The sequence below is a fragment of the Oncorhynchus keta genome, unplaced genomic scaffold (assembly GCF_023373465.1).
Source record: "Oncorhynchus keta strain PuntledgeMale-10-30-2019 unplaced genomic scaffold, Oket_V2 Un_contig_27729_pilon_pilon, whole genome shotgun sequence".
Classification (NCBI taxonomy): Eukaryota; Metazoa; Chordata; class Actinopteri; order Salmoniformes; family Salmonidae; genus Oncorhynchus; species Oncorhynchus keta.
Genome location: NW_026285670.1, coordinates 1 through 19815, shown reverse-complemented (window position 1 = coordinate 19815; position 19815 = coordinate 1). Strand labels below are relative to the sequence as shown.

General features: G+C 44.9%; 1 long non-coding RNA gene and 1 pseudogene across 3 annotated transcripts; one reads left to right on the top strand and one right to left on the bottom strand.

Moving 5' to 3' along the window:
• Positions 1-3981: 3981 nt before the first annotated feature.
• Positions 3982-18166, bottom strand: LOC127922932 (lysophospholipid acyltransferase 1-like; annotated as a pseudogene).
• A 135-nt stretch (positions 18167-18301) lies between these two features.
• On the top strand, positions 18302-19700 carry LOC127922931 (uncharacterized). Of its 3 annotated transcripts, none has more exons than XR_008112891.1 (3): positions 18302-18672; positions 18875-19414; positions 19595-19700. It is a non-coding gene; the product is annotated as an uncharacterized LOC127922931 (long non-coding RNA). The 3 variants fall into 3 exon arrangements; XR_008112893.1 differs by having other exon boundaries at positions 18875-19534; positions 19655-19695; XR_008112892.1 differs by having other exon boundaries at positions 18875-19474; positions 19595-19656.
• Positions 19701-19815: the final 115 nt, after the last annotated feature.

Sequence of the window (19815 nt, the reverse complement as noted above, 5' to 3'; positions counted from 1 at the left end):
AGGCTACCCTGCCGCCCCTCCACTCTAACCACTAGGCTACCCTGCCGTCCCTCCCTCAACCACAAGGGCTACCCTGCCGCCCCTCCCCTCTAACCACTAGGCTACCCTGCCGCCCCTCCCTCTAACCCGCTAGGCTACCCTGCCGTCCCTCCCTCTAACCACTAGGCTACCCTGCCGCCCCTCCCTCTAACCACTAGGCTACCCTGCCGCCCCTCCACTCTAACCACTAGGCTACCCTGCAGCTCCCTCCCTCCCTAACCACTAGGCTACCCTGCCGCCCCTCCCACTCTAACCACTAGAGCTGCCCTGCCGTCCCTCCCTCTAACCACTAGGCTACCCTGCCGTCCCTCCCTCTAACCACTAGGCTACCCTGCACTCCTCCCTCTAACCACTTGGCTACCCTGCCGTCCCTCCCCTCTAACCACTAGGCTACCCTGCCGCCTCCACTCTAACACTAGGCTACCCTGCCGTCCCTCCCTCTAACCACTAGAGCTACCTGCCGTCCCTCCCTCTAACCTGTGTTCCCTTCCGTCCCTCCCTCTAACCACTAGGCTACCCCTGCCGCCCCTCCCTCTAACCACTAGGCCTACCCTGCCGTCCCTCCCTCTAACCACTGGGCTGCCCTGCCGCCCCCTCCCCTCTAACCACTAGGCTACCCTGCCGCCCCTCCCTCTAACCACTAGGCTGCCCTGCCGCCCCTCCCTCTAACCACTAGGCTACCCTGCCGTCCCTCCACTCTAACCACAAGGCTACCCTGCCGCCCCTCCATCTAACCACTAGGCTACCCTGCCGCCCCTCCCTCTAACCACTAGGCTACCCTGCCCCGTCCCTCCCTCTAACCACAAGGCTACCCTGCCGCCCCTCCCTCTAACCACTAGGCTACCCTGCCGCCCCTCCCACTCTAACCACTAGGCTACCCTGCCGTCCCTCCACTCTAACCACTAGGCTACCCTGCCGCCCCTCCCTCTAACCACTAGGCTACCCACTCGCCCCTCCCTCTAACCACTAGGCTACCCTGCCGTCCCTCCACTCTAACCACTAGGCTGCCCTGCCGCCCCTCCCTCTAACCACTAGGCTACCCTGCCGCCCCTCCCTCTAACCACTAGGCTACCCTGCCGCCCCTCCCTCTCTAACCACTAGGCTACCCTGCCGCCTCCAGAGATGACGGATCACCTGGAATGAGACTGAACCAGCTGTTCTGTGGTTGAGGAAGAGAGTTATCTGAAGATGGGCATCTTGTACAGTGTGTTGCCGTCTCGTCTCCATAGGTCTTTCAGACCTGTATCAGTAACTAGGGGTCCTTCTGTAGCTCAGTTGGTAGAGCATGGCGCTTGTAACGCCAGGAAGTGGGTTCGATCCCAGGACCACCCATACGTAGAATGTATGCACACATGACTGTAAGTCGCTTTGGATAAAAGTGTCTGCTAAATGGCATATATTATTATTATATTATCTCCTCTATCATATGGGCTCATAGTAGTTACATTACAACTGATGTTATTGCCATTGTGTCGCTGTGTCCATAGTGAGCGTTATGCCACTGGCGTTACAATTTGACAGTAATTATTCAAGACACAATCAACAATCAAAATCATTTTTAATTTCTTTATTTTTTTTTGCTCTTAATATTGTTTAATAACTTGATTGGTGGAATTATAAGAAAAAAAAGAAGACAAATTCAAACTGTCTGGGTGATAAAAACATATTTATGGTAAACTGGTATACGTGACTAGAAATGTAGTGTGTAGTGTGTGTGTGGTGTGTGTGTAGTGTGTGTGTGTGTGTGTGTGTAGCATGTGTAGTGTGTGTGTGTGTGTGAACGTGTGTGTGTATGTGTGTAGTGTGTGTGTGCGTGTAGTGTGTGTGTAGTGTGTGTGTGTAGCATGTGTGTGTAGTGTGTGTGGTGTGTAGTGTGTGTGTGTGTGTAGTGTGTGTGTGTGTGTGTAGCATGTGTGTGTGTAGTGTGTGTGTGTGTGTGTGTGTGTGTAGTGTGTGTGTGTGTGTGTGTGTGTGTACTGTGTGTGTGTGTGTGTGTGTGTGTGTGTGTGTAGTGTGTGTGTGTAGTGTGTGTAGTGTGTAGTGTGTGTGTGTGTGTGTGTGTGTGTGTGTGTGTGTGTAGTGTGTGTAGTGTGTAGTGTGTAGTGTGTGTAGTGTGTAGTGTGTGTGTGTGTAGTGTGTGTAGTGTGTAGTGTGTGTGTAGTGTGTAGTGTGTGTGTGTGTGTAGTGTGTGTAGTGTGTAGTGTCCAGACACGCTTCATATTAGCATCATTAGTGGTTCAGCTGCTTCAGGACTTGAAAAGTTGAAGATCTTGTAGTGTGAAGATCTTGGACCTTCTTCTGAGGCATAGAAGACTTCCACATCATCCCCTGAAACAAAGTCAACGGCTGCGTCCCCATAAGGCCCTGTTTTAAAAAGGTAGTGCACTACACGGGCAATAGGGTGCCATTCGGGACAGAACCCAAACACTTTCCTTCAGAAGTCATTGGTGCTTCCTGCACCTCATCTGAGACTGTAAGACTCTAAAGTTAATACAACATTTACATTTTTTTTTTTTAACTGACAAATTAATGGAATCTCAAGTTCTTGTCCAATAAAAGTAAACTTGTCCATCCTCTCAAATACATAGAGACACATGAAATGAATATTAGGAGACCTGATGTACAGCATCCAGTGTTAAAAACGATTCAAACAGCTCCGAACTAGAGCCTCATAACTATGTTCTGAATGGCACCTATTCTCTATACACTACACTGCTTTGGACCAGGACCCATCTGGACCAGAACCCATCTGGACCCATCTGGACCAGGACCCATCTGGACCAGGACCCATCTGGACCAGAACCCATCTGGACCCATCTGGACCAGGACCCATCTGGACCAGGACCCATCTGGACCAGGACCCACCTGGACCCATCTGGACCAGGACCCATCTGGACCAGGATCCATCTGGACCAGAACCCATCTGGACCGGGACCCATCTGTACCCATCTGGACCAGGACCCATCTGGACCAGGACCCATCTGGACCGGGACCCATCTGTACCCATCTGGACCAGGACCCATCTGGACCGGGACCCATCTGGACCAGGGCCCATCTGGACCGGAACACATCTGGACCAGAACACATCTGGACCAGAACACATCTGGACCGGGACCCATCTGGACCGGGACACATCTGGACCGGGACCCATCTGGACCAGGACCCATCTGGACCAGGGCCCACCTGGACCCATCTGGACCAGGACCCATCTGGACCAGGACCCATCTGGACTATAAAGGGAATAGAGTGCCATTTGGGACGAATAATTCAAAAGGATTGTGGGGCGGGGCTTATATTTGTCCTGTCACACACAAGTGTATTTCTTGCATATCCCAACTCCCCGAGACACCTGCAGGGAGTGGGGTCACTGGTCAGGGTCACCATATCCCAACTCCCCAGACACCTGCAGGGGGAGTGGGGTCACGGTCCAGGACACCATTGTACAGAGCCCCTGGAGCAATTAGGTTTAAAGTGCCTTGCTCAAGGGCACAGTGACACATCTCTGTTACTGGCCCAACACTCTAATCCTCAACTACCTGACACCTGAGGGATAATGGGGTCCTGCATTCAGGGTCACCATATCCCAACTCCCCGAGACACCTCACTAAGTGGGGTGACATATCTACAACTGGTGATGTAAGATGTAAAAGAAATGGGCCAGCCACATCCCAATTCCCTAGGACAGCTGTCCGGGGTCACGTCAGGGTCACCATATCCCAACTCCCCCTGAGACACCTGCAGGGTGTGGGGTCACGGTCAGGGTCACCATATCCCAACTCCCCGTCTGTCTGCAGGGTGTCTGTCACGTCCCCGAGTCACACCTGTCTGTGCCCAATTCTCAGATCTTTCTCCTGTATACTTTCTCACCATTGTACAGCTTCCCTGGAGCAATTGAATTAAAGTGCCTTGCTATTGGGAGTTTAGGGCTGGACTACATCTCTGTTACTGGCCCAACACTCTCCTTTCAGATCCATCCTGAAGGATAATGTTTCCAATTCATACAACAATAAACAGAACAGAATATCTCACAACCAGGGCAGTATGAACATTTTAGACCTGGCATCTACAACTGTGATGTACAGGGTGGCAAGGAAATGGGCCAGCCACATCTAATTCTAGGCCCCTCTGAGCCCCGTCTGTCTCTCTCTTTGTCTGTCCGACACACAGAGATGTCTTTGTCTGACCCAGTCCCATTCAGGTCTCTGTCTGTCTGTCTGTCTGTCTTTCTTTTCACGTTGTTGTTGGAGGCTGGAGCTGAGGCTGGAGCTGTCTGGAGCTGAGTCTGCTGGAGCTGAGGCTGGAGCTGAGGCTGGAGCTGAGGCTGGAGCTGAGGCTGGGCCTGGGGATGAGGATCATGGTCCAGGCTTGGTGCCGTTGCTGCTGCTGCTGCTGCTGCCTGCTCTGGTTTGTGGCTCTGGCTCAGTCCAATCACAGTCAGAATACTGATGATGTGAATGTGGAAGTACATTGACCTCGGGAAAACAGAAGATGTGATGAAATGCTACAGAAACAAAAACAACAAAGATGGACAGAATAAGAGAAAGGTAGAGATGACACGTCCTCCATAAAGATAACTGTCTGGTAGAGATGACACACTTGTCCTCCATCTGATAACTGACGGTGAGATGACACACTGTCCTGTAAAGATAACTGACAGAGATGACACACTTGTCTCCATAAAGACCCACTGGGCCCATCTCAGAGATGACTTTCCTCCTGACACTAGAGATGACACACTTGTCCTCCATAAAGACAACTGACGGTAGAGATGACACACTTGTCCTCCATAAAGACAACTGAAGTGAGATGACACACTTGTCCTCCATAAGACAACTGACGGTTAGAGATGACACACTTGTCCTCCATAAAGATAACTGTATAGAGATGACCACTTGTCCTCCATAAAGATAACTGACCTCTTGGTTTGATGGACACTTGTCCTCAAAGATAACTGACGGAAAGACATGACACACTTGTCCTCCATAAAGATAACTGACAGTGAGATGACACACTTGTCTCCATAAAGAAAAACAACAAAGATGGACAGTCCTCCATAAAGACAACTGACGGTTAGAGATGACACACTTGTCCTCCATAAAGATAACTGACGGTTAGAGATGACACACTTGTCCTCCATAAAGATAACTGACGGTAGAGATGACACACTTGTCCTCCATAAAGACAACTGACGGTAGAGATGACACACTTGTCCTCCATAAAGACAACTGACAGGTAGAGATGACACACTTGTCCTCCATAAAGATAACTGAGGTAGAGATGACACACTTGTCCATCCATAGAAGAATAAAGACGGAGGATGACACACTTGTCCTCCATAAAGACAACTGACGGTTAGAGATGACACACTTGTCCTCCATAAAGATAACTGACAGTTAGAGATGACACACTTGTCCTCCATAAAGACAACTGACGGTTAGAGATGACATAAAGATAACTGACAGGCTTGTCCTCCATAAAGACAACTGCTTAGAGATGACACTTGTCTCCATAAAGATAACTGACGGTTGAGATGACACACTTGTCCTCCATAAAGACAACTGACAGTAGAGATGACACACTTGTCAGAATAAAGACAACTGACGGTAGAGATGACACACTTGTCCTCCATAAAGATAACTGACGGTAGAGATGACACACTTGTCCTCCATAAAGACAACTGACGGTTAGAGATGACACACTTGTCCTCCATAAAGACAACTGACGGTAGAGATGACACACTTGTCCTCCATAAAGATAACTGACGGTTAGAGATGACACACTTGTCCTCCATAAAGACAACTGACGGTAGAGATGACACACTTGTCCTCCATAAAGACAACTGACGGTAGAGATGACACACTTGTCCTCCATAAAGACAACTGACGGTAGAGATGACACACTTGTCCTCCATAAAGACAACTGACGGTAGAGATGACACACTTGTCCTCCATAAAGACAACTGACGGTTAGAGATGACACACTTGTCCTCCATAAAGACAACTGACGGTAGAGATGACACACTTGTCCTCCATAAAGACAACTGACAGTAGAGATGACACACTTGTCCTCCATAAAGACAACTGACGGTAGAGATGACACACTTGTCCTCCATAAAGATAACTGACGGTAGAGATGACACACTTGTCCTCCATAAAGATAACTGACGGTTAGAGATGACACACTTGTCCTCCATAAAGACAACTGACGGTAGAGATGACACACTTGTCCTCCATAAAGACAACTGACGGTTAGAGATGACACACTTGTCCTCCATAAAGACAACTGACGGTAGAGATGACACACTTGTCCTCCATAAAGACAACTGACGGTTAGAGATGACACACTTGTCCTCCATAAAGACAACTGACGGTAGAGATGACACACTTGTCCTCCATAAAGACAACTGACGGTAGAGATGACACACTTGTCCATTGTGTCCAGGGCTTATTAATAAGATAATAGAACACTAAGCTACTAAATTGAACACATACGACCTAGCCTGGGTACCAGTCTGTTTGTGCTAACATTACACTCCTTGTCATGCCAAGAAGTTGACATGATAGCACATCCAGATCAGGGGCCAGGCTACATACGACCGTCATCGTTAAAGAGACACATTTGACCAGTAGGGAAAATAACCTAAATGAATGTTGACCTGTAGTACTGCATGGTAGGTTCTACTGCCAGCAGTAGGAAGGGCATGACGGTGTAGCAGACACACAGCTGAGTAGCTGCCCAGGTCACTACGTCATAGACAAGCTTCACAGGATGAGAGGACAGGAAATACTGCCGGACGTTCTTACGGACCTGCGGTGTGGGAGACAGAACACGGTTATGGTCGGCCCTGGGTGAGGCTGAGATGAGGAGACACATGAGGGTGCTGTGTGTGTGTGTGTGTGTGTGTGTGTGTGTGTGTGTGTGTGTGTGTGTGTGTGTGTGTGTGTGTGTGTGTGTGTGTGTGTGTGTGTGTGTGTGTGTGTGTGTGTGTGTGTGTGTGTGTGTGTGTGTGTGTGTGTGGAAGACAGCGACAGCGTGCTGCGTGTGATGGGGAAGACAGAGAGCGAGAGTAAGAAAAGACTCACAGCTCTGTCAGTGTGATGGGTACAGCAGTGATAATGGTACTCACAGCTCTAGTTGCCAGTGTGATGGGTATAGCAGTAATAATGGTACTCACAGCTCTAGCTGCCAGTGTGATGGGTATAGCAGTAATAATGGTACTCACAGCTCTAGCTGCCAGTGTGATGGGTATAGCAGTAATAATGGTACTCACAGCTCTAGCTGCCAGTGTGATGGGTATAGCAGTAATAATGGTACTCACAGCTCTAGCTGCCAGTGTGATGGGTATAGCAGTAATAATGGTACTCACAGCTCTAGCTGCCAGTGTGATGGGTATAGCAGTAATAATGGTACTCACAGCTCTAGCTGCCAGTGTGATGGGTATAGCAGTAATAATGGTACTCACAGCTCTAGCTGCCAGTGTGATGGGTATAGCAGTAATAATGGTACTCACAGCTCTAGCTGCCAGTGTGATGGGTATAGCAGTAATAATGGTACTCACAGCTCTAGCTGCCAGTGTGATGGGTATAGCAGTAATAAAGGTGAAGTAGTATGCCAGGGATGTAAACTCCATGCCATAGAGCTGACAGGATGAAGGTCAGAGCTGTGGGGTAACGGGGAAGCACGGTCGTAACACACACTGAAGAGAGAGAGACAGGATGAAGGTCGGGGCTGTGGGGTAACGGGAGCACGGTCGTAACACACACTGAAGAGAGAGGAGACAGGGTGAAGGTCGGGGCTGTGGGGTAACGGGGAGCACGGTCGTAACACACACTGAAGAGAGAGGAGACAGGGTGAAGGTCGGGGCTGTGGGGTAACGGGGAGCACGGTCGTAACACACACTGAAGAGAGGAGACAGGGTGAAGGTCGGGGCTGTGGGGTAACGGGGAGCACGGTCGTAACACACACTGAACAGAGAGGAGTTATAAACAGACCTGGGTCAGATATATTGTTATGCAGTTAACAGAATAAAATAAACATTCATGAATGTACAGAAAATTGGTTTTGTACTAATGTTATGCATATGAGGACATTATCTTAGTAGAATATCTTGGTAGAATATCTTGGTAGAATATCTTGGTAGAATATCTAGGTAGAATATCTAGGTGGAATATCTAGGTAGAATATCTAGGTAGAATATCTAGGTAGAATATCTTGGTAGAATATCTTGGTGGAATATCTTGGTGGAATATCTTGGTGGAATATCTTGGTGGAATATCTTGGTGGAATATCTTGGTAGAATATCTTGGTAGAATATCTTGGTAGAATATCTAGGTAGAATATCTAGGTAGCATATCTTGGTAGAATATCTAGGTAGCATATCTAGGTAGCATATCTTGGTAGAATATCTAGGTAGCATATCTAGGTAGCATATCTTGGTAGAATATCTAGGTAGAATTAATACTTACGTTTTGAGCCAAACACCAGTCTGAATATTCCAGTTATCTATGAACTTCTTGAAGCTAGTTGCTGTCTGCAAAAAGAGAGAGAGAGTTCAATATTAAACTTCAAGTCATTTTGCAAAGCTAAAAGTTGTTGTTTCCAAACGTACCTCAATCCCCCAGATACTGATGTTGGAGATGAGGTCCCAGGACACCTGTCCAGCTTCATCCACACCTTTAAAACCATAACCTGCTGCGTTGTTGATGGCATCCGCTGTTGGGACCAACACATGAATGGAAGAATGAAAGGATGAATGAACTTTCCCCAGTATTAATGAATGAATGAACTGTCCCCAATAGTAATGAATGAATGAATGAACTTTCCCCAATATTAACGAATGAATTTTCCCCAATATTAACGAATGACTGAATGAACTTTCCCCAATAGTAATGAATGAATGAACTTTCCCCAGTATTAATGAATGAATGAATGAACTTTCCCCAATATTAATGAATGAATGAATGAACTTTCCCCAATATTAATGAATGAACTTTCCCCAATATTAATGAATGAACTTTCCCCAGTATTAATGAATGAATGAATGAACTTTCCCCAATATTAATGAATGAACTTTCCCCAATATTAATGAATGAATGAACTTTCCCCAATAGTAATGAATGAATGAACTTTCCCCAATAGTAATGAATGAATGAACTTTCCCCAATAGTAATGAATGAATGAACTTTCCCCAATAGTAATGAATGAATGAACTTTCCCCAATAGTAATGAATGAACGAACATTCCCCAATAGTAATGAATGAATGAACATTCCCCAATAGTAATGAATGAATGAACGTTCCCCAATAGTAATGAATGAATGAACTTTCCAATAGCCAACACTACACTGGGTGGGTAGAGCCTCACCTAAAGTCCAGGCGAAGTAGAACTTGGGTCTAGCAGCTTGTATAGAGAAGAAGGCATATGTCAGTCTGGTCAGGAAAGGTGCCTCGTTGACGAAATGTCTGTCAACGTTATATGTGACGGGGAACGCTTTGGTGAGGGTCAGGAACAAAACCATGCACACACCACAGATCAGCAGTTTACGTGTGACAGCAGCCTGAAAACCAGAGGGAGAGAGTCAGATCGTTCATGGCCATCAGGGAAACTACTTTTTAATTGTCTTCATTGAGCCAGGTAAGTCATTTAAAACACATCTTATTTAGCAAAGAAAACACCTGATAATATGCTGCTATGTTGTTAACTTAATGGCAATATAGTTTCTGAAAGAAAGTACATCTTTACTTGACTCTACTTGTATCCAGTCTTACCATAGGTGAGGGCTCTGAGACTAACATGACTCTACTTGTACCCAGTCTTACCATAGGTGAGAGCTCTGAGACTTTATCATATCCATTCTGTCCAGTGGTGGACGCTGAAAGCCTTCTCAGCCTCCTCTGAACGTGTCTCCCCTCTATAAAGTCTATGTAGTCCTTATAGTGACTGCAGGGTCCCACCAGGATACTGAGGAAGTTCAGGTTGTAGCTCAGGTATTCTATCAGAGACGGCTTGGAGCTGGAGGTAGCAGAGAGGAAGAAAGAGACATTGGAGACTGTAATCAGAGAGACAGAGACAGAGACAGAGAGAGACAGAGAGACCGAAAGAGAGAGACAGAGAGAGAGAAAGAGAGAGACAGAGACACAAAGAGAGAGAGAGAGACACAAAGAGAGAGAGAGAGACAAAGAGAGAGAGAGAGAGACAAAGAGAGAGAGAGAGAGACAAAGAGAGAGAGAGAGAGACAAAGAGAGAGAGAGAGAGAGAAAGAGAGAGAGAGAGAGAAAGAGAGAGACAGAGAGACACAAAGAGAGAGAGACAAAGAGAGAGAGAGACAGAGAGAGAGAGACAAAGAGAGAGAGACAAAGAGAGAGAGAGAGAGACAGAGAGAGACAGAGAGACAGACAGACAGAGACAGAGAGACAAAGAGACAGAGAGAGAAAGAGACAGGGAGACAAAGAGACAGGGAGACAAAGAGACAGAGAGACAAAGAGACAGAGAGACAGAGAGACAAAGAGACAGAGAGACAAAGAGACAGAGAGACAAAGAGACAAAGAGACAGAGAGACAAAGAGACAGAGAGACAAAGAGACAGAGAGACAGAGAGACAGAGAGACAGAGAGACAGAGAGAGCTTGTAACTTATGATGTATTGGAGCTGACTGTAGAGGATAGGAAAGAGAAGGGACATTGATTGATCATGCTTTGCGGCAGGTAGCCTAGTGGTTAGAGTGATGGGCCAGTAACCGAAAGGTTGCAAGATTGAATCCCTGAGCTGACAAGGTAAAAATATGTCGTTCTGCCCCTGAACAAGGCAGTTAACACACTGTTCCTAGACCATCATTGTAGAAAATAAATTGTTTTCTCCTGACAACATCAATGTCATTCTAGGCTATCTTGTTTACGTTGAGTGAGAAGATGTGCACAGGCAAGTAGTTAATATCAATGTAATTTGTGGATGGTAGATGTGTATGGTAGATGTAGATGTATATGGTAGATGTGTATGTCGATGTGTATGGCAGATGTAGATGTGTATCTGTATGTAGATGTGCACGGTAGATGTGGATGGTAGATGTGTATGTATATGGTAGATGTGTATGTAGATGTGCATGGTAGATGTGTATGTATATGGTAGATGTGGGCGGTAGATGTAGATGTAGATGGTAGATGTAGATGTGGATGGTAGATGTGTACGGTAGATGTAGATGTGTACGGTAGATGTGGATGGTAGATGTGTACGGTAGATGTGTACGGTAGATGTGTACGGTAGATGTGGGCGGTAGAATATGGACGGTAGATGTGTACGGTAGATGTGTATGGTAGATGTAGATGTGTATGGTAGATGTGTATGGTAGATGTGTACGGTAGATGTGGATGGTAGATGTGTACGGTAGATGTGTACTGTAGATGTGTACGGTAGATGTGTACGGTAGATGTGGACGGTAGATGTGGACGGTAGATGTGTATGGTAGATGTGTATGGTAGATGTGGACGGTAGATGTGTATGGTAGATGTGGATGGTAGATGTGGACGGTAGATGTGGACGGTAGATGTGGATGGTAGATGTGGATGGTAGATGTGTACGGTAGATGTGTACGGTAGATGTGTACGGTAGATGTGTACGGTAGATGTGGATGGTAGATGTGGATGGTAGATGTGGACGGTAGATGTAGATGTGTATGGTAGATGTGTACGGTAGATGTGGACGGTAGATGTGGATGGTAGATGTGAACGGTAGATGTGGACGGTAGATGTGTACGGTAGATGTGGATGGTAGATGTGGATGGTAGATGTGGATGGTAGATGTGTATGGTAGATGTGGATGGTAGATGTAGATGTGTATGGTAGATGTGTATGGTAGATGTGGATGGTAGATGTGGACGGTAGATGTAGATGTGTATGGTAGATGTGTATGGTAGATGTGGATGTGTATGGTAGATGTGTACGGTAGATGTGGATGGTAGATGTGTATGGTAGATGTGTATGGTAGATGTGGATGGTAGATGTGGATGGTAGATGTGGATGGTAGATGTGTATGGTAGATGTGGATGGTAGATGTGGACGGTAGAGGTAGATGTGTATGGTAGATGTGTATGGGAGATGTGGATGGTAGATGTGTATGGTAGATGTGTACGGTAGATGTGTATGGTAGATGTGGATGGTAGATGTGGATGGTAGATGTGGATGGTAGATGTGTACGGTAGATGTGGATGTGTACGGTAGATGTGTATGGTAGATGTGTATGGTAGATGTGGATGGTAGATGTGTACGGTAGATGTGTATGGTAGATGTGGATGTGTATGGTAGATGTGTATGGTAGATGTGTATGGTAGATGTGTATGGTAGATGTGGATGGTAGATGTGTATGGTAGATGTGTATGGTAGATGTGGATGTGTATGGTAGATGTGGATGTGTATGGTAGATGTGGGTGGTAGATGTGTGTGGTAGATGTGTATGGTAGATGTGTACGGTAGACGTGTACGGTAAATGTGGATGTGTACGGTAGATGTGGATGTGTATGTTAGATGTGTACGGTAGATGTGGACGTGTACGGTAGATGTGTATGGTAGATGTGTATGGTAGATGTGGATGGTAGATGTGTACGGTAGATGTGAATGTGTACGGTAGATGTGGATGTGTACGGTAGATGTGTACGGTAGATGTGTACGTGTACGGTAGATGGTAGATGTGTACGGTAGATGTGTATGGTAGATGTGGATGTGTATGGTAGATGTGGATGGTAGATGTGTACGGTAGATGTGGATGTGTATGGTAGATGTGGATGTGTATGGTAGATGTGGATGATAGATGTGGATGATAGATGTGGATGATAGATGTGTACGGTAGATGTGGATGTGTACAGTAGATGTGGATGTGTACGGTAGATGTGTACGGTAGATGTGGACGTGTACGGTAGATGTGTACGGTAGATGTGGATGGTAGATGTGGATGGTAGATGTAGATGTGTACGGTAGATGTGTACGGTAGATGTGTACGGTAGATGTAGATGTGTACGGTATATGTGTACGGTAGATGTGGACGGTAGATGTGGATGGTAGATGTAGATGTGTACGGTAGATGTGGATGGTAGATGGTAGATGTGTACGGTAGATGTGGATGGTAGATATAGATGTGGATGGTAGATGTAGATGTGTATGGTAGATGTGGATGGAAGATGGTAGATGTGGATGGTAGATATAGATGTGGATGGTAGATGGTAGATGTGTACGGTAGATGTGGATGGAAGATGGTAGATGTGGATGGTAGATGTGTACTGTAGATGTGGATGGTAGATGTAGATGTGGATGGTAGATGTGTACTGTAGATGTGGATGGTAGATGTAGATGGTGGATGGTAGATGTGTACGGTAGATGTGTACGGTAGATGTGGATGGTAGATGTAGATGTGGATGGTAGATGTGTACGGTAGATGTGGATGGTAGATGTGTACGGTAGATGTGGATGGTAGATGTGATGTGGATGGTAGATGTGTACTGTAGATGTGTACTGTAGATGTGTACGGTAGATGTGGATGGTAGATGTAGATGTGGATGGTAGATGTAGATGTGGATGGTAGATGTGTACAGTAGATGTGGATGGTAGATGTGGGTAGATGTGATGGTAGATGTAGATGTGTACGGTAGATGTGTACGGTAGATGTGGATGGTAGATGTAGATGTGGATGGTAGATGTGTACTGTAGATGTGGATGGTAGATGTGTACTGTAGATGTGGATGGTAGATGTAGATGGTGGATGTGTACTGTAGATGTGTACGGTAGATGTAGATGGTAGATGTGTACGGTAGATGTGGATGGTAGATGTAGATGGTGGATGTGTACTGTAGATGTGTATGGTAGATGTAGATGGTAGATGTGTACGGTAGATGTAGATGGTAGATGTGTACTGTAGATGTGGATGGTAGATGTAGATGGTGGATGTGTACTGTAGATGTGTACGGTAGATGTAGATGGTGGATGTATACTGTAGATGTAGATGGTAGATGTGGATGGTAGATGTGTACTGTAGATGTGGATGGTAGATGTGGATGGTAGATGTAGATGGTAGATGTGGATGGTAGATGTGTGTAGATGTGGATGGTAGATGTGGATGGTAGATGTAGATGGTAGATGTGTACGGTAGATGTGTACTGTAGATGTGTACTGTAGATGTGGATGGTAGATGTAGATGGTGGATGTGTACTGTAGATGTAGATGGTAGATGTGGATGGTAGATGTGTACTGTAGATGTGGATGGTAGATGTGGATGGTAGATGTGGATGGTAGATGTGTACTGTAGATGTGGATGGTAGATGTAGATGTTAGATGTATAGGTGGAGATGTAGATGTGTATGGTAGATGTGTACTGTAGATGTGGATGGTAGATGTGTATGGTAGATGTGGACTGTAGATGTGGATGGTAGATGTGTACTGTAGATGTGTGGATGTATAGATGGTAGATGTGCTAGAATGTGTATGGTAGATGTAGATGTGTATGGTAGATGTGGATGATAGATGTGTACAGTAGATGTGATGTGTACGTAGATGTGGATGGTAGATGTGTACTGTAGATGTGGATGGTAGATGTGGATGGTAGATGTGTACTGTAGATGTGTAGATGATGTAGATGTGGATGGTAGATGTAGATGGTAGATGTGTAGATGTGGATGGTAGATGTGTATGGTAGATGTGGATGGTAGATGTGGAGATGGTAGATGTAGATGTGTATGGAGATGTGTACGGTAGATGTAGATGTGGATGGTAGATGTAGATGTGGTACAGTAGATATATGCGTAGATGTGGATGGTAGATGTGATGGTAGATGTGGATGGTAGATGATGTGATGGTAGATGTGGATGGTAGATATAGATGTGATGGTAGATGTAGATGTGTATGGTAGATGTGGATGGTAAAGATGGCAGATACTAGATATAGATGTGATGGTAGATGGTAGATGTGTATGGTAGATGTGGATGGTAGATGTAGATGGTAGATGTGTACTGTAGATGTGGATGATGTAGATGGTAGATGTGACTGTAGATGTGGACGGTAGATGTAGATGTGTAGATGTGGATGGTAGATGTGTACTGTAGATGTGGATGGTAGATGTGGATGGTAGATGTGTATGGTAGATGTGTATGGTAGATGTGGCAAATACGGTAGATGTGTACGGTAGATGTGGATGGTAGATGTGGATAGAGATGTGGATGGTAGATGTGTACTGTAGATGTGTACTGTAGATGTGTACTGTAGATGTGGATGGTAGATGTAGATGGTGGAGATGTGTACGGTAGATGTGGATGGTAGATGTAGATGTGTACGGTAGATGTGTACGGTAGATGTGGATGGTAGATGTGTAGATGTGTACTGTAGATGTGGATGGGATGGTAGATGTAGATGTGGATGGTAGATGTGTACGGTAGATGTGATGGTAGATGTAGATGGTGGATGTGTACTGTAGATGTGTATGGTAGATGTAGATGGTAGATGTGTACGGTAGATGTAGATGGTAGATGTGTACTGTAGATGTGGATGGTAGATGTAGATGGTGGATGTGTACTGTAGATGTGTACGGTAGATGTAGATGGTAGATGTGTACGGTAGATGTAGATGGTAGATGTGTACGGTAGATGTGGATGGTAGATGTAGATGTGGATGGTACTGTAGATGTGGATGGTAGATGTGTACGATGTAGATGGTAGATGTGGATGGTAGATGTGATGGATAGATGTGGATGGTAGATGTGTACTGTAGATGTGGATGGCAGATGTAGATGGTAGATGTGATAGATGTGTGCGGTAGATGTGGATGGTAGATGTGGTAGATGGTGGATGTGTACTGGATGTAGATGGTAGATGTGGATGGTAGATGTGTACGGTAGATGTGGATGGTAGATGTGGATGGTAGATGTGGATGGTAGATGTGTACTGTAGATGTGGATGGTAGATGGTAGATGTGGATGGTAGATGTGATGATGTGTACTGTAGATGTGGATGGTAGATGTGTACGGATGTGGATGGTAGATGTGGATGGTAGATGTGTACTGTAGATGTGGATGGTAGATGTGTACTGTAGATGTGGATGGTAGATGTAGATGGTGGATGTGTACTGTAGATGTGTACGGTAGATGTGGATGGTAGATGTAGATGTGGATGGTAGATGTGTACTGTAGATGTGGATGGTAGATGTGGATGGTAGATGTGTACGGTAGATGTGGATGGTAGATGTGGATGGTAGATGTAGATGGTGGATGTGTACTGTAGATGTGTACGGTAGATGTGTACGGTAGATGTGTACGGTAGATGTGGATGGTAGATGTAGATGTGGATGGTAGATGTGTACTGTAGATGTGGATGGTAGATGTGTACGGTAGATGTGTACGGTAGATGTGTACTGTAGATGTGTACGGTAGATGTGTACTGTAGATGTGGATGGTAGATGTGGATAGATGTGGAGATGTAGATGGATGTGTACTGTAGATGTGGATGGTAGATGTAGATGGTGGATGTGTACGGTAGATGTGGACGGTAGATGTGTACGGTAGATGTACGGTAGATGTGACGGTAGATGTGGATGGTAGATGTAGATGTGGATGGTAGAGATGTGGATGCAGACGGTAGATGTGTACGGTAGATGTGTACGGTAGATGTGGATGGTAGATGTGTACTGTAAATGTGGATGGTAGATGTGACGGTAGATGTGTACGGTAGATGTGTACGGTAGATGTGGATGGTAGATGTGGTGACGATGGTAGATGTGTACGGTAGATGTGGACGGTAGATGTGTACTGTAGATGTGGAGATGGTACTGAGATGTGTACGGTAGATGTGGATGGTATGACTGTAGATGTGTACGGTAGATGTGTACGGTAGATGTGGACGGTAGATGTGTACGGTAGATGTGGACGGTAGATGTGGATGGTAGATGTAGATGTGGATGGTAGATGTGTACGGTAGATGTGTACTGTAGATGTGTACGGTAGATGTGGATGGTAGATGTATGGTAAATGTGTACGGTAGATGTGTACTGGAAATAGATGTGGATGGTAGATGTGTACGGTAAATGTGTACTGTAGATAATATGTACACGGTAGATGTGGATGTAGATGTGTACGGTAGATGTGTACGGTAGATGTGTACGGTAGATGTCATGCTGTGGATTTCAGAAGTCTACACAACCTATGTTCCTGTCATCAACACTGAGCCAACGCACACTGCAAGGCATGTATATGGAAGTGAAATGTATATACCGCAATGAATACATACTCTACAGCATGGAGCCTCTGATCGGCCGTGAGGTCCTCGCGCTTTTTACACATACCTGGAAACCGTGGAGACGTAGGGATGGGAGAGGGATGGGGGAGGGATGAGGGATGAGAGAGGGATGAGAAGGAATGAGAGAGGATGAGGATGAAGAAAAGATAAAGGATAAAGAAAGAGATAAAGATAAAGAATGAGGAATAAGAGATAAAGAATGAATGAATAAAAGAGATAAAGAAAATAAAAGAGATAAAGAAAAGAATAAGAATAAAAGAAAAGAGATAATAAAAGAGATAAAGAGAAAGAATAAAGAAAAGAATAAAGAATAAAGAAAAGAATAAAGAAAATGAGAATAAGAAAAGATAAAGGGATGAAGAATGAGAGAGGGATGAGGATGAGAGAGGGATGAGATAAAGGATAGAGAGATGAGAAAGGGATGAGGATTAGAGAGATATCATTTTTTTCAACCCAAACATCAAAAGGACGAAGACAAACCACAGGATGTTGTCAGAAAACGAAGAAGAGGATCCCTTACGATCCCCTGGACATTCCTTACCATCATGCACTTGGAAAGCTAACATAGTGGTTTTCTGGGTAATTATCATCAACGGCCTGAAGGGAGGAAACACAATATTTAATTTATAAAGTCTAGCGCTCACTGAGGACATTAACAGGGACAGAAATGGAATGTGAACAGCATTTCATTACAGCCGAACTGTACATGAGGAATAAATTATCATTCATTCTTTGGTGCTTTTCATTCAGACGTTCACATAGAATAACCTCTTTGTTGGTGTGACACATGCAGGAACACACACGCTCTGTGTGAGAGCATGGCATGCACTTAGAGAGAGAGAGAGAGAGAGAGAGAGAGAGAGAGAGAGAGAGATATGAGACAGAGACAGAGAGAGAGAGTGTGTGTGTGTGTGTCCTTTGTGGTTGTGTTACATGAGCCGTAGTCAACAGACACACTGTTGTCAGGTCAAGAACGCTGGCATCAGAGGATGTGACACACAGACACACTATTGGGGAATGAACCTACATACAATGCTACCATGCTGATCTTAAAATATATATTTAACTTGGCGAGTCAGGTCAGTACTAATTATTATTTACAAATGACGGCCTACACAGACCAAACCCTAACCAGGATGACGCTGGGCCAATTGTGCCCCATCCTATGGGACTCCTGATCACTGCCAGTTGTGATACAGCCCGGGATCGATCCAGGGTCTGTAGTGACACCTCTAGCACTGTGAGGAAAGCGCCTTAGACCGCTGCGCCACTCGGGAGCCAGAACTGATTCTAGAACCCATCTAAAACAACCAGGTGTTCTACATTACATCACTACTATGCTGATTGATTCTAGAACCCATCTAAAACAACCAGGTGTTCTACATGACATCACTACTATGCTGATTGATTTTAGAACCCATCTAAAACAACCAGGTGTTCTACATTACATCACTACTATGCTGATTGATTCTAGAACCCATCTAAAACAACCAGGTGTTGCCGTTACATCACTACTATGTTCTACATTACATCACTACTATGCTGATTGATTCTAGAACCCATCTAAAACAACCAGGTGTTCTACATTACATCACTACTATGCTGATTGATTCTAGAACCCATCTAAAACAACCAGGTGTTGTACATTACATCACTACTATGCTGATTGATTCTAGAACCCATCTAAAACAACCAGGTGTTCTACATTACATCACTACTATGCTGATTGATTCTAGAACCCATCTAAAACAACCAGGTGTTCTACATTACATCACTACTATGCTGATTGATTCTAGAACCCATCTAAAACAACCAGGTGTTCTACATTACATCACTACTATGCTGATTGATTCTAGAACCCATCTAAAACAACCAGGTGTTCTACATTACATCACTACTATGCTGATTGATTCTAGAACCCATCTAAAACAACCAGGTGTTCTACATTACATCACTACTATGCTGATTGATTCTAGAACCCATCTAAAACAACCAGGTGTTCTACATTACATCACTACTATGCTGATTGATTCTAGAACCCATCTAAAACAACCAGGTGTTGTACATTACATCACTACTATGCTGATTGATTCTAGAACCCATCTAAAACAACCAGGTGTTCTACATTACATCACTACTATGCTGATTGATTCTAGAACCCATCTAAAACAACCAGGTGTTCTACATTACATCACTACTATGCTGATTGATTCTAGAACCCATCTAAAACAACCAGGTGTTCTACATTACATCACTACTATGCTGATTGATTCTAGAACCCATCTAAAACAACCAGGTGTTGTACATTACATCACTACTATGCTGATTGATTCTAGAACCCATCTAAAACAACCAGGTGTTGTACATTACATCACTACTATGCTGATTGATTCTAGAACCCAACCGGAGTGTTGTACATTACATCAACTATGCTGATTGATTCTAGAAACCATCTAAAACAGCCAGGTGTTGTACATTACATCACTACTATGCTGATTGATTCTAGAACCCATCTAA